Source organism: Varanus komodoensis, unplaced genomic scaffold (assembly GCF_004798865.1).
Source record: "Varanus komodoensis strain SLA01 unplaced genomic scaffold, ASM479886v1 scaffold15, whole genome shotgun sequence".
NCBI lineage: Eukaryota > Metazoa > Chordata > Lepidosauria > Squamata > Varanidae > Varanus > Varanus komodoensis.
In genome coordinates, this window is record NW_025335440.1 from 14,631,058 (window position 1) to 14,651,877 (window position 20,820).

Consider the following 20,820-nt stretch of genomic DNA (forward strand, 5'->3'; position numbering starts at 1 on the left):
AATAATAAGAGTAAATGGGGAAATAACAGCAAAAAGGGAGTTTGGGGTTTGGGTTGGGTTTTTATTCATGGAGGAAACAAATAGCTTCTCTGAGTCAATAGCTGAAAGAGTGTAAAGCTAAAAACAGATCAATTGGTCGGAAACGAGCAGAGCAGGTTTCAACCAACAGAATGTCTGGCCATAATGAAAAAGGTGCATATCACTCCAGACAACACTTTACTGTTGAGAAAATGAATATCTAGAAGTAGAGAAAGATGAGGAGAATCAAGTGCTTCCTGGTGATTTAATCTTGCTTGTTTTCTGAAGCAACTTAAAATTAATTTATTTTAATTTTATGTCGTGAGCCGCCCTGAGGCTTCGGCGAATGGGGTGGCATAGAAATGTTTTAATAAATAAATAAACTTCCAAGGTGTTGTCTTTACCTGTGGGGCATTTTAAAGGGAGCAGGAACCAAACTCCAATATTCTGTACCTACAAGGACTGTAAACAAATTCTTTCCCTGGCCCCCATTCCATTCATATGCAAAAGAGAAGACACATTGGAGCCCATAGAAGTTCCCCCACCCTATACTTCATCCCCCACCCCCCAATCCTCTGGTGGGTTAGAATTTCAGAGGGAAAACAGATGAGAGGTTTAATGCCCCTCCCAGGGTACCAGGGCCCTAATCCAAATGGAAATGATGAGGGCTTACCCAGGAGTCAAATGTAAGATTCTCAGCTTCCTATGACAGCATGATCCACAGTAACAAAGAGAGTCACCGCCTCCCCTCACCTTGTTGCACTCTGCTCCCTCGCTGTTTTGCTCACCTCCTGGTTCATCGCTAGGCTGGGAGCTGCTCAGGAGAAAGAGTAGACCAAGCAACTGCATTTGCACACCAGCAAAATCCATGCCATATAAAAATAAATACCCCAAATTTCACACCTTTATACATTCATACTGCAAACACAGCAAATAAATATCATGTGCTTGCAGCATACAAATGTGTCTCATATTCAAGGTACTGACATTAGCCTTACAAAGTTTGAAGTGGCCTGAAACCAGATTGCCTGTGGGATTGTCTCCATCCACATACGCCCTCCTGGACTTCCTTTGGGTGCGTACATGACTTGGGATGACATAGCTGGCTACTAAGGAGCAGGTCTTTTCAGTTGCATCACACCAGTTGTGAAATGCCTTCCCAAGAGAGGCTGACCACATCATGGTCTTTTGGGTACCATATGAAGACTTTGACGTTGCCAAGAGTTTTAACCCTTAAGTTTTAAAAACTGTGTCAGTGTGTTTTGGGTCTTTGCACTGTTATTACACTGCTGCTGAATTTATTGTAATTCTTACTTTGATTTTATTCTGTTTTAAACTACTAGTTTTTAATTACCTTTTTTTTGTCACTGTATTTTATGGTTTTAAGGTTTATTTTGCTCAGAAAGCTTTGAATAATGGGTGGTATAGAAATATAGTAAATAATAAATAAATTTTTATTTAAGACAGCAGTGGTGAACTGTTCTCTTAAATGGGAGCTCCAGCCCAAGTCCATGGGCAGCGGGCATATGTGGTTGATGCCTGTTGTGAACTTGTATCTAATTGAGTCAGAGTGCAGACAAATTGAGTCATGGCACAGCTAAAATCATGGGCACCCTGGATCCTGTTCAGACATACCAGAAATTCCTGCTGTCCTGCCACTATCATATGAGGCACCTGGACTACAGTGATCTAGACATGGACAAACTGCAAGGATGTTACCTCTCTGTTTGTGACTGGCACACCATCGTTTTTCCTTGCAGAATTGAATAAATAGACCAGCCTTCCATGATGCGGCACCTATTTACCTATTTCTTGTTGGAAGAGAACTTCAGTTTATTATGTCTTGTTGCAGTAGCGCTCTACTAGCTCATTACTGTTTCTTAGAGATGTGAAGGTTTCTGAAAAAGGAACACTGAGGGAAAAACAGAAGCATCCAGAGTTGGGTAGGATGTGCTTTTCCTTCATCAATTTTTCCAAAAATCCCAAGGAAATAAAAAGGGGTTTTTTTTTGGCATCTCCCTACCCCTCCTCACATTTTCTGTACCCCTGCCTTTCTCATATCTGTGGATGAGACAATGATTTAGCATATTTCTATTATGCTTTCTGGTAGGAATCTTATACAGAATTAGAGTTTGAGTATCATTCACTTATCTGACATGAGACCCAAATGTCCTGATGATCTCCCTCATTGGCTTCATACATATTTTAAATACACAGCATCAGACTGAACCCTGTGGGACTTCTTTATACAAGTGCCAAAGATCCAAAACATTCTCGCCAAGGCTGTGCTCTGGGACCTGCCATGGAATAGGAGGTGACCCACTGCCTTACCATGCTTCCTACTGTCAAGTCACATAGCTGGTCCAGGAGAATCTCATGGACAATGCACTCAAAAGCTTCAAGGGAATTCAGGGAGTCATGCCCATCCCATCTATCACCAAACATAGACCATCTATTCGGATTGCAAAGACAATTTCCTTGCTAAAACAGGGTTAGAACCCTGTTGAAATCAGTTTCATCCAACAACCCCTGGATAGATGGAATAGGCTTGCCATTATCATCATCCTCTTGGTTTATTGAGGTTTTTAAAAGGAAAAGTGATGGCACTGCTTCCTTCCAAGTGGCTGGGATTGTTCCCTCTTGTAGCAACACATTAATCACTAGCTACCCTTTCCTAGATCTAGATGTTGTTATCCAAGAAGGGCAAAGGTCAAAAAAATGATAGGCTGCACCATTCTGTAACTCTGGTCTACAACCTCAGTCCTCAAAACCTGAAATCCATCCCAAAAATCTAGACAAGGAATCATTGGCTATGCACAAAGGATGCATTTAGGGAAGATGCTTTAGGCTGCACAGGATTGTATCCTAAATTGTTTAATTCAGAGCTCTATAGTTCCAAAACAATGCCTTTGTTTGATAAAGTATGATCCAATCCTGAATATTGGTGTTTTTATCCAGTTATAACATCCAACGAGCATCCCAAATATCAAGCAGTATCTATGCATTTGCTCATCAGTAAGCAGGAGTTCATGCCTCAAAAACCACACCTTGAAACTGTGCAGCAGTCTTGTTCGAAAAAGGCCCCTCAATTCTGTGTGCAGGCCTCCTTGTTACAAAACACAAAACTTACAAAATGCATAGCTCTTATCTCCGTCAGTGATCAAGAGAAGAGCAAAAGAAGCTCACAACCTGAGGTCTCCCACCCCTGTTATAAACAAACATACGTATAAGCACAGGTACCCAATTTAAGATTCATCAAATTACTGCATGAAGTCCTTAAACTGTCTGGTTTTGCTGCTTCATGGAACTGCAAAAACAGGATGACTGTAGAATGAAAACTTTAGTTGTTTCCTGCATTTGTCTTCGTGGGTCATAAACTGTGAGAGCCGGACATACATGATCGGGACTGCAGAAGAACAGCTGCTATAATAGGAGAAACTAAACAAATATGAAAATCTATCACACTTAAAAATTGTAATTGTGTGACTATAAATATCTGTTGAGTGCATAATTGTATAACCTTAAAATTCTGATAATGTTTATGAATGAAAAAGATAGATTATTTGAAAATTGCAATTAATTGTAACTAATTAATTAGACAGTGCCAGGATTTGTATACTCAGCGATTTTCATTGTTGTCAGGGATAGCTGTGCAAGGATTTTTTAATAAGTTCATAGGAACACTAATTCTTATAAGCCTATTTTTTTACATGTATATATGCATCTTACATACATTGTCTACAATCTATAAGGATTGTACTTTCCTCATTAAAAAAACTACAGATTTCTATACTTACTAGGCCAATTAGCTGAATAATTTATATAAGTCTTTCATTGGATTCTGTGTGTCTTTGTAATATTGGAAAAATCAAATGCATTTGCAGGACATGAAACTCCCGAGAAGGTGCTTTCAGTTTTGCCACAAAGAGCTCACTGTGCTGGTTTGGACATAAAGCTACAGCATAGTTTAGCATTTGGTGAATTACCTTCTTCTACATCCCCTTCCAGTGTAGCTGCAAGAAGAAATTCAGAAGCTTTCATTTGGATTAAGTGTAGGTTCTCTTCTCATTTAAATGTGGTCAAACTGTGATTAAACAAGTATGGTTCATAGAAACAAGCCAACTTCAAACCATGGTTTCTGAAGCTGCCTTGTTACCAATTAATATCAAGTCTTCAGCAGCCTTTTAAGAAAAAAGCATATTAAACTATACTACTTTATACTTTGCAATTTCAATATTTCAAAAATATTCAGATATGAAAATTTGTGGTCAATAAAATTATGCTTATTATAAATGTATTATAAATCTTGCTTATGGTCTGATCTTGACCCTGAATTAAAGGTGATTGTGTATGTTTTATTTACTAGAATTAAGGACCCTGCATAATTTCATTTGATAAACACTAAGAAATTGCTTACAAGATGTTCAAGCACTGAACAGCGAAGTGTGTGTTTTTCCTACATTTTCTAAGAATTGTAAAGACAGCATTCAATGTGTCAGTTATATACATTTAGGGTACAACCCTGTAGCTTTTGACATAATCTGAGGGCTCATAGGATTATTTAGAGTGGCAACTCAGATCTTGTGATCTTGAAGCTGTGACTCCAAAGGTTGAACTCTGCCCCATGCCCCTTGCAGTTTGGGCAGAATGAATCATACGGGCTGAAGGTCAAAGATACGCCTTGGAAGGAACAAAAAGGAGCACGCAATGGAAGGAAGGAAGCTGGGACCAGTTCTTATTATCCTTCCTTCATCTCCTCTCCCCAGCCTTTTGTATAGATGGCAGAGTACAGACATCTAGATAAAAAGTCAGTTGCAAAATGCAGCATGTGCACTTTGGTGCATAGTTTGCATATTGGGTTTTTTGGGGGCTTATGTACCTTGCACAGGCTTACAGTCTCCTCCGGGCTAACTGAGTTTTTAGATCTCTCCCTCTGAGGGCAAAGAGAGAGATCTATCCTCAGGGAGGGAGACCTAAGTTCACAGACTTCCTCTCTGGGTTGGGGCATAATCCTATGCATATGAAAACAAAAAATAGTCCCATGACATCCAGCACTCCCAATGCTGAGAGTTGTAGGATTTTTTTTGCATCTAAACCTGCACTGGCTTGCACACTTAACTTCTAGATTGGAAACAGAAGTTATGTGAACTTTCCACCATGTCAGAAAGCACAAAAAGAATGTTCTACATGTGCTGTGACAGGCTGTGGAACTGCAGAATCCACAGGCCTCCTCTGTCCCTGCCAAACCCCTAAAATGCGGGATGCATGGCTTATTTCCTTGACATTAACAACACGTTGGGAATGTTTTTTCAGAATGAAATAAATCAAGAAGGAAAAAAAGGAAAGTCCCACTCTTTTCTTGCTAGTGAGAATCTGACAGAATTTTTCAGATCTCTTGAACTCTAGCTAACTAGACTGACTTGACTTGTTTTTATGTGCCATCAAGCTGTTTCCAAATTATGGTGATCCTATAAATGACAGCTCCGTCCAGCTTTTCCAAGTTCAAGGATGTGGTTTGCTTTATGGATTCTATCCATCTCATATATGGCCTTTCTGTTCATCTTCTGTCTTCACCTTTTCCAAACACGATTGTCTTCTCCAGGGAGCCTTGCCTTCTCATAAAGTATGACAGCCTCAGTTTTGTCATTTTGTTTCTACAGTAAGTTCTGACTTGATTTGATCTAGGATCCACTTGTTCCTTTCCGTCAGTCCAGGGTATTTGCAAAGCTATCCTCCAGCACCATGTTTCAAATGTATTAATTTTCTTCCTGTCAGCTTTCTTCACTGTTAGCTTTCACACCCATACATTGTGATTGGGAGTGCAATACTGTAGTTTGGATGATCTTGACCTTGATCTCCACAAAAATGACCTTATACTTGGTAATCTTTTCTAGAGCCCCTATTGCTGCCCTTCCAAGTCTACACTTTTTACTCTGGTAAAGAGCGTATTGTGTCCTTTACCAACTCTTCACAAAAAAAGACTCAAAGCTGCTTTTAGCATCTTGTCTGGAAAACATCCTGAAAGTGATCATTTTGGCAGATAAATGAGCTGATACCATATAACTTGGTGTATTGCAGGTAGTCCTGCCAGTAACCATATCAGTGCTCAAAACACACCTAATATTAAGGGATTTATTACTGTTAAAATATATCCATGGATAGATTACATCATTTTCATCATCATAATCCTTAGGCACAGACCTGGTTATTAATGCATTATTTGGATATTTTTGCTTTTTATCTGCCTCTTCTGCAGGCATGAGAAACAAAACAACATAATGCATGTTATTCCTAGAAGCCCAATCAGCTTTATTAATTTGACATGTGCACAGGCTGTTGCTTTCAGCTGCCTCCAGAAGCCCCTTCATTTCATATATCTGAAATGACAGAAATACTGAAATGCGTTCAGGAACCTACGGATGCCTTCTCCAACACAAACACCCAGGCACACAAACTCCACCATAGTTTTCCCATGGATCGTGGACAGGGGTGAACCGAAAATGCAACAACCTGCCAGAAGGGCGACCGCGGTGGCGTGTGAGGCGAGTGCCGGATTAAATCCCGACGCAGGAATGTTTCGATAGTTGGAAGGATCAGTTCCCCAGGATTTCAACCCGACATAAAGAGGATCGGGGCGGGGGGGCGAGAAAGAGCAGCACCAGCAACTCCATCAGACGCCACTAGAGTTCTCCTTCTCCCAAGGATCGGTGGCTTCATCCTGAAACCCTGTTTACCCCAGAAAGCTAGAAGTGTGGACAGACAGGAGAGCAGAGAGAAAAATTCAGACACAATAAAACTCCGATGGGGAGAAAAAATATGTAGGAGGAGGAGGAGGGAGCCGCGGCCTGGGGAAAAGGATTGAAAAGTTTCGCCTGGGTTAACTTCTCCTCTTCCTCCCCCGGCAGCAACAGAAAGAACAGCCGCCCAGAGCACAAGGTGAGGGAGCCTCTCTTCCGTCGGGGGCGGAGGTGGGGGGAGAGAAGAGAGAAACGACTTTGAATTTACAGCCCTGTGGAGATTTGGTGTGCCTTTCTCCCCGGCTTTGGGAAGGGGGGGGTGCGAGGAGAGGCGGTGGTTCCAGGCTCGAAATGTGGGATTTCTTCTCTTCATTTTTTTTAAATATGATGGAGGATTATAAACATGGCGCCTTAAAAAAAAAAGAGAAAGAAAGCAAGAAAGAAACGTACAAAATGATGTGCACATTGAGCCACAAGCTTTGGAGGGAAGGTCGAGGCGGTGTGCGTGTGTCTATATCTATATCTCGATATTGATATATACGTGCGTGCAAATCACAGCTGTGGGGAGGGCTGCAAAAAAAATAAGAAAGCGGTCAAGACAATCCTACTAATAAGAATGTGCAATAATAGCCATCGCCCGTGCCAAGCGGTTTGTGGCGCTCGGGCATTTTTCTCCCCTCTTCTTTCCCTCCCCGATGGTGTAGGGGAATCTTTTCTGGATACAGTGGAAATCAAAGAGCGCAAATTAAAATACTGGGCGGGAATGGATTTCTTATTAATCTTTATTAGTAGTAACAGATGCTCCTGCTGCGGTTTTAAAACGCGAGGAGGACGTGTCTTTCTGGCTGGCGTTGAAGTTATAGCTGCTACCTGAGGGGAGGTGAGGGGTTAGCAGGGAAAGAACATCGAGTCTGGGAGCAGGAGAGGAAAAGGGTGTGTGTTGAGGCGCGGCGGCGGCGGCGGGGAGAAACTACTTTCCCCGCACGGCCTGTCTGGAATTGTGGAGCCGGGGACTCGAGTGACTGGAGAGGCTGCGCGGGGCGTAGACCTGCCCGGTTGCAACCTCTCCGTCTTCCCCGGCTGGGCCTTCCGCTCGAAGACGCCCGTTCGCTTGTCTCTGCCGTGCATTCGCTTTACGGTTTGGAAACAGGTTTGAACCGAGGAAATGGCAAGGGGCTGTGTGGGGTGTGGGCGCGACGAGGAATCATCCTCGTTATCAACATAAAAAATGACGCGGGGAAGAATAAGGAAACACTCCCCGGGGGAAAGGCAGGCTGGGAAGGGACGGGTGGTTTTATAGTCTCCTGCCCTGAAACATGGGGAAGGGTGAACTGCGTGCTCACGCCCACTCCCCAGAAGGAGAATCAGTCTGAGGGGAGACTGGGGGCTGATTCTCGGTTGGGTCCTCATTAAGAATAACACGGGAGGTTTTACCCTTCAAAAAGGAAAAGGGAGGGAAGGTTATACTCTGTCATTGGGAGGAGATAGGTTAAAAACATGCCCCTTCCCCTGCGGGCAGGCAGTCCATGAGGATAATTTGCTTAACCCTCTAACCCTTTTAAGGACAGGTGCTCAGGGTCGAGGCTGAGCAATTTCCAGTGTTGCCCTATAGGATGTGGGGAGATTTCAGGATGTCTGCCAGAGAAAGAAACGAAGATTAACGAGGAGAGGCTTGTTGGGATGTTCTCGCCCCCAAAAGATGTTCAGAATGAGCGATTGCAAGGTTTATGTTCAGGAGAACCTAAATGTCATTAATTATCCTCTTAATACTTTTTAAGCTGCTGGTGTCCTTATACAAAGGTGGCTACAGAATGGTTGAAGGCCAAATGGCTATCTCACCTCCTTTCAAGCCAGTTTAATAAATGGAGAGATTCTGAATTATTTGAGTTGTTTTGCTGGTTGTTATACTGTATTAATTAACATGGTGTACAAATTAATGTGGCACGCATCCAGTTTAAGGGATGAAGGATTGATTTTAATCAGCCTGAGCTGTTAAAGTGCTGTTATTCTATATTAGTGTAGTGTAGGCCTTCTTTTCTTAAGGCTGCAGACCTGTTGGATACAATAGAGTACAATCTTATTCAGTGGGATGTATTTCTTTATTAGATTTCTACCCCGTTCTTTGGCATGTTCAAGGTGTTTTACAAAGGCCCCATTGCACAATATTTAGGTGTCATTGCAAGGGTTGCACAGATTGTCTGTGGAATATTGCAAGGATTAAGTTGCACCATGAGCTCCTTCTTAACAGATGAATAGTTTTTGTTGGAACGTGGTTGGTACTGGCCTCTGAGAGAAGTCCCCTATAGTAGATCATGGTTCATGGTTTCCATTTTTTGCTTAATTAGATGGTGCATGTGCTTATAAGCAGCATGTATAGAAACTTCAAGTGGTGTTCCATTGGGCCCTGGCGAAAGCTGTTTCGCTTTAACAAGGTTGTGTCAAAATGTGTTCTCAGGAGCTCTAGTATTATATGTTCTCTATCAATTTTCTGTTGGTTTCATTTTTTCCAAAGAGGTTATTTTATCCAGCCCCATTCCATATCTAAATATGTGACCTCTGAGGAGGCATTTATCATCATAACATCTCTTTACTATGGCTTCAAGTAGAAATATAAAAGTTATACTGAAACAAATCTTATCAACTTGAAAGGTGCTTTTAATCTGAGTTCTGTATTTCACTGATAAAATCTGATTTGAAAAAAAGGCTCTGAGAACACCAACTTTATAATTAGGGTTGATCATGAATCCTGTAATAAAATAAAACCTTTGGAATATGTATATGCCATTTTTAAAACCTGAATATCTCCAATATAGATCACATCCATCCAAATTACATTTTCAGTTTTGGTAATTATTTTTATCTTCACCTAGAAGGTTAAATTCCTGCATCTAAACCTGTATCTTATCTCTTATCCATTCAACAAACATATCATGAACAGGGTGGAATTCATTGAGAAGGTTCTAAACATAAAATTCACTTAAAATAATAAGTGAATATAATAAATTGATATTTAAAGCAAAAATAAAAATTGTAGCAAAGAAATAGGACAGGTTCTTTGGGGTTTCTTTTTTTAAAAACTTTGGAGTTCTGAGATGATGGGTCGAATCCTGATTTAGGCTGTGTTTATGAAAGTTGCCTCTGTGCAGGTCATAGAACCATAGAATAGTTGAGTTAGAAGGGGCCAACAGGGCCATTGGGTCACGTTTTCAGCCTTCACCCTATTCAACCTGGCCCCATGACTTTATGTGTAGCAGTCTGGAAGGGCTGCTTTAGAGGTGGGAAAGTGGACAGCCACTGTTCCAGTTGCATATACCTAACTTTGTACCATGGTATTTTATTATATTTTGTGGCCTGTGAATGTGAGAAACATAGTGCTGCCCCTTGCTTTTAGAGGTATCCTATGCTGCAGAACATCTGTTATTAACCTGGCCTAAGAGAAATAACAGTTTCAACCAGACACCTATATTTATGCTACCACTAACACAGAATCATATTCTTGTTCTTTACATTTCTTAAACCAAAATAATGATACACCCTGCTTCTTTACAGTCTCTAATGTAGAACCTGCAACTCACACATAAGCATGATTGAAAAAGTATTTATAATTTCAAGGGAAACCTACAAGCATCTATCATTACTGTGTGTAGGCTGGACAATGTGAACTTGCTTGCCCTGTCCCTTTTCCTAATGTGAAATAGATACACGTGTGTGCTGCTCCTCTTTCCCAACCTGACCTTCTGCTTTTCTTGCCTTGTTTCTGATTGGGCCACCTGCTGCTGGCAATTACACATGCACCTTGAGCAGCTTGTTTGCACATGTTCAGAAAGTCCAGTCTCATGCCTTCCCCCCCTCCCCCCTTAATTCAGTCCCTGGCAATTCAATTGGTATCAGAAGCCAGGAGGAATGTTCGCCTGATTTGCAAATAGGGTCTCAACCTAGTGACCTATGCAAGGCTCAACTCTTCATTTACAAATGAAAGATGCCCATAGCCAGTGATGTCTGTTTTTTTTTTTCAGCCCTCTCTTGTTTAACAGAGCAGTTAGAAAATGGGAGAAAGCAGCTTGATATGGGCAATAACACCAAGCTTCAATCAGCTTACTTTCCTTACTTAGCAGCTGAGAGAGGGAAAGTAAATGTGAGATTGAGAAGAAAGTTTGACTTCATGTTTGTATCAAGAAACTATAGGGAAAGAGTAGCCAGCCCAAGAGTGTTTGTATTGTGAGGAGTCCCAGGAGGCCTTCCTCATTCTAAATAAAAAAGTAAAATGAAACTGGTGGCATGTGCATATTTATAATTTTTATAAATATAAAGTTATTTTCTTTCTCTTCCCCTTCCATGGACAATTTTCCCATTGATTTGTCTCCTCAGTGCCATGGATCCTGCTGGATTATAAAAAAAACAGGCTACAAAGAACTGCTTGTGCTTGTGTTTTATGGATCTTTCCATCTCCCCTTTTCTGTTCTTTCATGACTATATTAAACTTGCCTCAGTTTGCTCTGTCTGTGTAATGGGTTCCTGCTGTGGAGTAGGAAAACATGGCTTAAAGGAGTGCTTTTGTGTTGTATGGATCAGAGACCCCTGCCCCCCAGTGCTTCTGCTTTGTAATTCAATTGCATGCTTCTTTTTCCCTTTTTGTGCAATGGGTTCCAGCTGTGGAGCAGGCAATTGTGAATTCAGAGGACTTCTGTGTGTTTTATAGGCTCAGGGAATTCTTTTGTGTTGCAGTACAGATTAGATATACTCACCAATACAGCTATCTGCTTTGAATGCATGATCATATAATTAACTTGCATGCCTCAGTTTACAGCTGTGCCAACTGTTACCCAATGAGTCGGCCTGGCATTAGTTGCCCTGTCAACCCTACCAGCGTCAGTGGGCATCAGTTGCCACTGGGTACCTAATCTGTGTTAGGTACCAGGCCCTTAATTGTTAGCCTTTGTATTGCTTGCATTAGATAGATTGATTCTGTAAAGGGACATCTTGGAGGGCTTTCAATCATAAGATCACCATGAATTGGATATGACTCGGTACATTATGCCAACAAATATTGCTTGTATCGCTGTAATGCCTTTTTGTAGCTTAGTATGTCTAAAATGAGACAGCTTACAGAAATCATATAGGATGGGATATAAATATTTTAAATAAATAAAGATCTGCCTTGGGATGAGAACCCTAATAAGATGTAAATATTGTCATCAATTTTATTGGAGATTCAACTTGCATTTGGGGACACATTTTAGGTAGGGTTGAAAATTTTCTTTTGTCTCTTCCTTTCAAAGTATTTATTTATTTATATTTATTTTATTAAAACATTTCTATGCCGCCCCATTCACCGAAGCCTCGGGGCGGCTTACAACATAAGATAAAGTACAAAAATAACAATATAAAATAAAATAAAATAAATTTCTAATTATTATATGTATATAATTATTATATACATAATAAAATTATATACATATAAAGAATTATAATCAAGCACCTACAGGCTGTGATCGTTCTGGTTGCCTGCACTCCATTCTTGAGAAACTGATCACTCTGAGGAATGTCAGATAAGTGGGGAGAAAAAAGGACAGCTGTGATTTTCGGGTGTTTTGTGCTATGTCTCATTCTAAAAGCACTCAGTGCTAGGCTTATTCTGCCTGATTGAGAGTAAACTGATAGAACACTGTGTTGCAAATGTTATATTATACTTTTCACTGAACCTCTTCCTTTCCTATTCTTGTTTCCCTGGAAGGTAAGTAACCCTGGCCATAGACCGCCTCTTGATTTTTACAATTGAGCAGGGATTTGAAATGGGTTCAAAGCCAGTGCTCTGTTGACTGCTTCACAAGAGTCCATAACCTTAACAATTATAGCATTTAAATTATGCCAAGTATAGGAGGCCACAGTGTGACAAAAACCCCTTATTTTGGTTAGACATCTGTAAACAGGAAAAAAATGAAAAAGAGGTAGCATTTTTACAGTAACATGAACATGTGGGAGAGGAGCATTTGATTCGAAAGATAGGACTCCTTACTTGTCTCACAAGTTTCATATTGAACAACACCCAGAGAGCTGGTAATGTAGAACTGGAAAAAACAGATCTGTCACTTGGCAGATGCATGCAAAGGTTCCAGGTTCAATCTCTGACATCTGTAGTTATAACTTTAAAGAGAATATTGATCTTGTTTCTATACTGCCTAATGCTGATAATGAAATGTAAGAGCAGTTATATCTTAACAAGAAGGGTTTTTTTTTAGAAAACATTCCAGAAATCTCCTTCTTGAAGTTTATCACATAGCTCTTCAGCCCAAAACCAAACTTTTTGAAGATGGAGGTTACATTCAGAATGGGCTCAGAGTATAAGTATTTTGGATTGTAATTTAGGCAATTTTCTAGTATGCCTTTTCTCAGTTGTAGTGTATACAGGCTAGAGGTACATTACAGTTTTCAGTGTGGGATGATTTTGGGACAGGTGTATAGAAATGGAATAAATCAGAATTCTAAAAATCATTGTTAGCAGTGCCAAATTATTATAAAGAATGCATTAGAACATGCAATCCAAATTAATTTTGTTAAATGGGCAATGGCCCAAAGGATAAAAATAAATACATACTGAAATGAAAAGGGTTAGGGTAAGGTACTTATAGGGAGATCAGTTATATGTCACAGGATTTTCCTGGTACTCTCAAGTTAGCCAACAAAGTACACCATATCAAACATTAGAGACTTGGGAAACGGTTTTTGTTTTGTTTTGTATTAGCAGTGTAAAACATTAGAGACTTGGGAAACCGGTTTTGTTTTGTTTTGTATTACAGTGTAGTACTCTCTGTATGTATTGAAAACTTTCTATAAATCAGTTTTTTAATACAAATGGAAAATGGCAATCACTTAAGGAGTACTGATTGAAGTAATGGCCTCAAAAGATTCAGGAATAGACAGGATATGGGATATTGAAGAGATTAGGTTATAGGGCAGTTCTTAGTTTGACATTCTGACATCCTTCTGCAGATCTGATAGTATTCTTTACTTTTTTAACTCATTGGCATGGAAATAAGATGGGTGGGTGTGTGGGTGGATGGCTGGGTGAAAGAAAGAAAGAAAGATTTGCTCCTAAGAAGACTTTATGTTGAATATTCATTGTTCTGTCTCTTTTTAAAGGGAAATACAAGAAATACAAGTAAGACTGGGGTGACAAAAGTTATCTTGTAATTTAGATTTTGTTAATCACAAAATCCCTGACATCATTCACACATTTGATAGTTGATCAGCTATTTTGATGATATTACTGATAATCTTAAGAGAATTGCAAGCATTTCCTGATTCTTGTACAAGTAGTTGAAATTGTAATCAGGGTCACTTTTTCATAGGCTTGCATTTAAAGCAAGTCCAAGAGCTAAATATTAGCACAAAAATCTGAAGGAAATCTGATGATTTGTGAAGTGAGATTACAGTAAATTATTTCCTATTTTAGGTCATCAATTCTACTTTTTATTGATCTGTTTCTTAACTGTAATTTTGGTTGCCTTATGAATAAGCACTTCAATGCTTTTCATTGTGTATACACTTACTGAATTTTTACAATTTATTCACAAGTTGTATTTGGTTTTCCATTGTTCTATTAGAATGTAATTGCTTACTGGCATAGCTGCATGTTACAAATAAGTGTTTTCCCCCAATTAAATGGTTATTAAAACAGTATGTTTATATGGGGTTAACACTACCGCAAACACAAGTGCTGAAGAACAATCATGGCTTTCTTTTGAGATGATCATTATTATTTATATCACAACCATAATCTAGGTAAACTGTTAGGCATTGTTCATGTTAGTTTTTTCCTTTAACTTCCTGTAGTTTTATAAATGGTCGGAGTGTCTGCTAGTTTTGTTAGTTACTAATTAGAATAACAATCAATTACTAAAGATAATTCTCGGTAATGAGACAGAGTCCAGTTCTGAAGCTAGGTCAGTGTATGAATGGGAGGCTGCAGTGAAATCTGATGTAGTTCTGTGGGAAATTGGGTGGGATATAAAGGTAATAGGAAAACTAAATATTTGAATTACACTCCGTAACTATTTATAAACGTAGGCATGCATCAGAAGCAGTTACAGAAGCCAAACAGTTCACACTTTTGCAAAAAAATAATACCTTACATGTGCATTGTAAGCTCCCTGGAACTGAGGTCTACCAAGTGTAAACAAGAACTTCAGCCTTAAGCCTTATCACAAATGAAGGCGGGATTAATAGTGTTTGTACAGGGAGAAAACATTGTCTCATAAAAACAGCACTAATTAAAACTGAGAGATGCTCAAGCAAAAGGCATTTTCATCTTTTTTCGTTTTCTCCCTTATTTTATCCCAAATTCTTACAAAGTGTCTATTTGTTCTAAATATGGAAAAGAAATGAACTACAAATTTGGAAGATATTTTACACAACTAATTAGGGAGCAATCCTGTACTGTTAGATAGCATCTGAGGGATGATAGGACATTTCAAGTTACTAAATCCTAGTTCATAGACAGTGTTCTTATCTCAGGGCTGGGACCTGGAGGTCTGACACTCTTCTCACTCAAAATGTCAATTTATCACTTATTTGGTTTTCCTGTTAGTCTTCTGCCTTTGATGTTCCATTGTCTTCTTCAGTGAGTCTTGCCTTATCATGATGTATTTGAAGTATGACAGTCTCTGTTTTGTCAGTTTTGCTTCTAGGGAAAATTCTGGCTTGATTTGATCTAGGACCCACTTGTTTGTCTTTCTATCAGTCCAGGCTATTTGCAAAGATTTTCTCCAGCATCGGTTTTCTTCCTGTCAGCTTTCTTTACTGTCCAGCTTTCATACCCATACATAGTAATACTGTTTCCATACAAGGACCATTACATAGGACTGCGCTTGGAGGCTCCAGCTTGTGTTAAATGTTACAGCTGGTCTAATAATTCAGACTAGAAGATCTGGCCACTTGTACTGACTGTATATTTCAAAGACTGATTCAGGGTTTTAACCTATAAAAAGCCCTACACAGTTTGGGACTAAATTATTTGTCAGAGTGCCACCCCTGACTTAAATCTATCTGAATGCTATGCTCTGCATCTGAGGCCTTTTTTAAAATACCACTTCTGAGGGAGACTTAACTGATGGCATTAAGGAAGAGGTCCTACTTGATGGTAGTCCCTCAACTGTTGAGTGGTCTGTCCACTGAGAACAGTCTGGTGCCAATAGTGTTGTCCTTGCAACAGTCGTTTAAGACTTCTGTCTATGCCAAGGTATTAAAGTCTCTTAATATAATATTTGAGGTTGGAACTGTTTATAACAGTTTATGTTAGCTGTTCATATCAGTTGTATTCACTTCTTTTAGTTGCTTACATTTACATAGTTTTATATTTTTGGAGTGAAATGTTATGCTTCTATTGCATTGTGTTTTTACTGTGTATTACCATATTCTGTGAATTGTTGTAAACCACCCAAAAAACTTCATTAGTGGAGCAATATAGATGTGAAGACAATGATGATATATCTGAAACCTAAGGAAGTGAGCAGGTTCATGATGTATTGCATCTGGTATTTATATGGAAGATTTTCGGTTACTCGATCTTCTTCAATTTAACATAATGTGAACTTTAATAAAATTAGGATTCAGATGTTTAAGAAGGCAGCAGTTGAGGAAACTATGGTTGAGACTTAGATAAGAGAGGGAAGGGCAGCAGAAGGGAAAGAAGACTGAAGAGAGAATTGACAGGAAAGACCTAGTGAGATGGGGAATGATACATAGATTCATTTTTTTTTTACATTTGTATGTCAAGCACTGAGTAAATGAATGACTGTTGGACAGCAGCATTCTGCAGTAAATTGGGAGTGTGGAATAGCTTTAAGGAGATAGAAGCTTAGAAGCATGGAACGGTTGTACCTGTGGATTTAGCTTCATTTGCATTGGTTGCTAAGCCTCTTCAATGGATAAAACACAAAAGACAAGCATATACAATTAACAAATTAAAAAAATTAAAATATAAACTTTTCTCACAGTAGGCAACTAGATGCTTTCAAGAAGCCCCTAAGCAGGATGAGAGGACAATATCCTTCTTTCCTTCTGTTGTTTTCCCTCAGCAGTTGATGCTCTGTGGTAGCATGTATTTTCTATTTAGTGGTTGTGGCTGTTTTCTCTGATGTTTTCTTCCATGAATTTGTTTAAACCACCTTTTGTACTTATCCAAGACAACAGTCATCTTGTGGCAGTAAATTCCCGTAGTGAAACCTAATTGATTCTGCAGATTCCACCAGCCTCTGCAGCAGCTGCATACACCAACACCTGGAATGTTGGGAGATCACCTAGAACAAACTGGAGGCAGAAGAGAGTACAGGGAGGATGAGAATAAATAGACGACTCATTGCTAACATGATGTTGGATGGAATCCTAAACATTAACTGCAGGTCCTGTGAAGAATTACCCTTGTCTTTCTGCCCTTTCTGTACTGCCAGTCAACTACTGTGGAGCTTCAGCAAGGCTTGGAAACAAAAATAACCAGGTCTGCCAGTTTTAATCCATTTAACTGTTAGTTTAATCTTAATCAAACAAAGCTTTACTTGATTCTGCAAGGAGGAGGGGCTGTAGGGCCAGGGGGTTCAGAGGGCTGGCAGTGGGGTATGGGGCTTGGCAGAGGCCCAAGAATGCCTACCTGACACTGGTCCTGAAGCATTTTTCTCAAAACGAAGCAATCTGATCAGCCTGTTTTTTTTGTGGAGTGAAGGGTCAGTAAAGTGTGGCTGTAAAGTAAATACCCCATTACACAGTATCACCCTTCTTATGTATTTAGTCTCTGACTTTTTTTTTTTTTAATAAACACGATCTCTCACTTGCATGCTTCATATATACTGTTATTCTAAGGGAGGCTCCAGATGCATTTATATTTAAGATTTTGTCACATCTGTGTGATGTGCAACTTAATTTTAAAATAGATTTGGAAATTGGGAAAATCTGGGGCAATCCATGCTTCCTGAGGATTCATATTATGTTCACTTTGGTCTGATATTAAGCATATGAGCTTTGTCTGGAAAGAAGTGTCAACTATAATTATGCATCTTAAGCCTCTAGTCACTTTTTCAAACACCCTGACCCCAAACCATTTTTAAGTATTTTATGGATTAAAAATCATGACCTTGACCTTGGGTTGGTATTCTTCAAGAATCTGGGAAGAAACATATTCAAGAATTATGTTTAAGCATTACTACAGAGAACATGTCATTGAGTTCCTTTGGGAAGTTTTCTTCATTTGAAATTACAGCAGTTAGCCTTAATCCTTTGCCTTGGAGATGGGGGCCTAGGCCAAGAATAACAGGATAATTTCCACCAATATGAAAGAAATTGGGAAAACATACTGTCTGTTTAGATACTATGTAAAGGAAAATGGCGAAAAATAGTTTTTGTTTGTTTGAAGTTCCTAGTTGTAATTAAATATTTGAATTCTTAATAATTTGTTTTACAAAGATTTTCAAAGAGTGGTCAGTGACATTTTGTCAAGCTTCAATTATATGGAATTGAGGGAAAGGTGTTTTTTGTGTCACAGTTATCCACACCTTGATGTATTTGAAAGAATACTATAACTTTGAAATATATTAAAAGGATGTATGTACTTATTCCTGAGCTCTTCCGTGACAAAGTTTATGAGCAGTGTGGTAGAAAATAGCCTGGGGAAGGTGTTTTAAATCAAATTAAAAACTATTTGAAACATTTGAAAATTGGTCTCTAGCAGAAATCTCCTTCTAGATTGACCTGTTGATCCAAATTATATTTGATATTTCATGTGGCAGCTGAGACTGACAGTGTAGTGTGTGGAAAGCATTTTGGTACTCTCCAGATTATGTCAGGCTATTTATTTATTTATTTGGGATATTTCTAGGCCGTCCAATCACATTGAGTCTCTGGATGGCTCCCAGCAAAATCAAATACAACTAAAGCTTCCATCATCCCTGACCATTTGTCATACTTACAGAGCAGTGCTGGGAGCTGTAGTCCAACACATCTGGAGGGCACCAAGTTGGGGAAATCTTTTTTAATGTATTGCACCTGAGTCAGAGTGAGTTTTGGACTTCCATCTCCTCCATTATGGCTGCAAGAAAACAATCGGAAGTGTTTGCATCTGATTTCAATTTACTATAGTCTGACATGTTGCCTGAACCCTAAAACAGTATGTAGTATTAAGTGTGGTGTACAAACAAGACATGACTCGTCTGGATGATTCAACAGCAACCCAAAGTAGCGTTTTATCTCCTCCCAGTTGTGCAGAGAATGAGCATGCAAGACCAAGGCTTGTTGCAACTTGTTCTTGCCATGTTTAGCCACAGTGATGTCCAAAGTCATTAAGGTTAAGGGAAAGATAACCCTTGAAAATTCCTCCTACTTACAAATAGCCCCATACCTTTGGTGGATCTTACTTTTCTTTAATCAAAGAGAGCTACACGATAACAAATAATCTTACAATCTCAAACAGTAGCATGAAGGAAATACTTTTGTTGGGAGACAAAAAGTGATATGTGAATGTGTGGTGGTCTAAAGATAATACAGCCTGGTTTAAATAACAGCAACAATTTTAAATCTTGTTTCTGGCATGATTTCTGGCAGCATTGCAATATTAAAATAAAACAGGAATCAAAGATACATTTAAGTTCCTTTTGCTGAAGCTTATGTGTAATTGCTAAAAACATATATATTGTTTCCATATATATGCATTTCTTATATATTCATTGCTATGAATATATCAAAATACATGTATGAATCCTTTACAAAAAACTGAGGAAACAAAAATGCTTAAGTCATTTTGATTTCAGCAGGAAACTTAAACATTTGTCAAACAATATCTGTTTTATTTCCTTGTATTTCATTTTATTTAAATACTGTCACTTTCCCTGAGATATCTAGATAGGAAGGATTACAAGATTAAATAGTTACATTTCAAAATATAGGAAAAAATTAGCTTTACAGAAGTTGTGGAAACACAAACTAATATATGCCTTTCTGCACTGAAAAGGGAATAATATTGGTAGTTTTACTGATACTTCTCCGTAGTTGATCTGAAGTTTATGAAAATTATGATAGGCATGTAGAGGTTTCAGCCTTATCTAAACTAGTGCCCTCTAGATGTTTTGGATTTCATATTCCATCAGCCTGAGCCAGCATGGAGATAGTAGTCCAAAATATTTGGATGCTGACTTAGGGAAAGCTGCTCTAGGCAATTTCAGTGTGAGCAGGTTCACAAGGACTTTGTTCTATGGGAAGTGGTGACCACTGGCAAAGCTGGATCCCTTCTGTTACGTTACCAATACTTCTTAGAAAGAATTTCTAAGAATTTCATATTTATAAATGGGAAAGAAAATCCTTTGTGCTCTGTCCCTATTTCTTCACTGTTAAATCAGATAGCTAGGGAGAGCAGAAGTAAGACTTGGTGGTGTACATTAGACTTGGGCAAGTTTTGTGATTTTTTTTCTTACTTTTGATGCAGAGTATTCAGGTGCTCTAGTATCTCTCTGGATCCTGCCAGTAAAAACAGGTATTTAAAATAAAGGAAAAATGTGTATTGGTTGGTTTTTCTCAGAGGGGAAAAACTAAAATTTCAAAGCCAACAGCAAGTTTACATGTTGTATTTATGGTTAGTTGGGATTGAAAGTATGTTTTGCTTCGCTATAAGCAGTTGTAAACTTGGGTGAAGAGAGGCAAATAATAGGAAATGTTGGATTCATCTCATCACAACTTAAGTGGTAGCTAGTGAATGAACTGCGCTAAATGATGTGAATTTCAAAGAACTGTTAATGAATGTCTCGGTTTGCCAAACGTAGCAATTCAATAATAATAACAATAATTATAATTCTCATTGTCCTCTGCGTTATTTTTGAACTGACTTTGTGAGTATATACATTTCTATTGATTCACATTGAGGGTTTCCTAGAATAACCAAATTTAGATGAGGCTATGGATGAATGCTTGTTATTGACCTCAATTTTCTTGTAGAAAATCGAAATAAAAATGATTAAATAGCTATTCAAAGTCCTGGATACAATGTGAGCCTGTTGCAATACATGGTAATGGCCAGGAGTCTAGATTG

The 20,820-nt window shown here is 38.9% G+C and overlaps 1 protein-coding gene across 12 annotated transcripts in view; it reads left to right on the plus strand.

Moving 5' to 3' along the window:
- The first annotated feature begins 6,713 nt into the window (after window positions 1-6,713).
- Window positions 6,714-20,820, plus strand: part of ZMYND11 (zinc finger MYND-type containing 11) — a 98,742-nt gene continuing 84,635 nt past the window's right edge. For 4 of the 12 annotated variants that reach the window (XM_044424728.1, XM_044424735.1, XM_044424737.1 and 1 more), the window contains exon 1: window positions 6,715-6,954. The gene's annotated coding sequence lies outside the window, so the exon portion shown is untranslated. Of the gene's footprint in view, window positions 6,955-7,822; window positions 7,906-20,820 lie in introns of those variants that run through there. The other 8 variants (XM_044424729.1, XM_044424727.1, XM_044424739.1 and 5 more) reach the window with 5 other exon arrangements.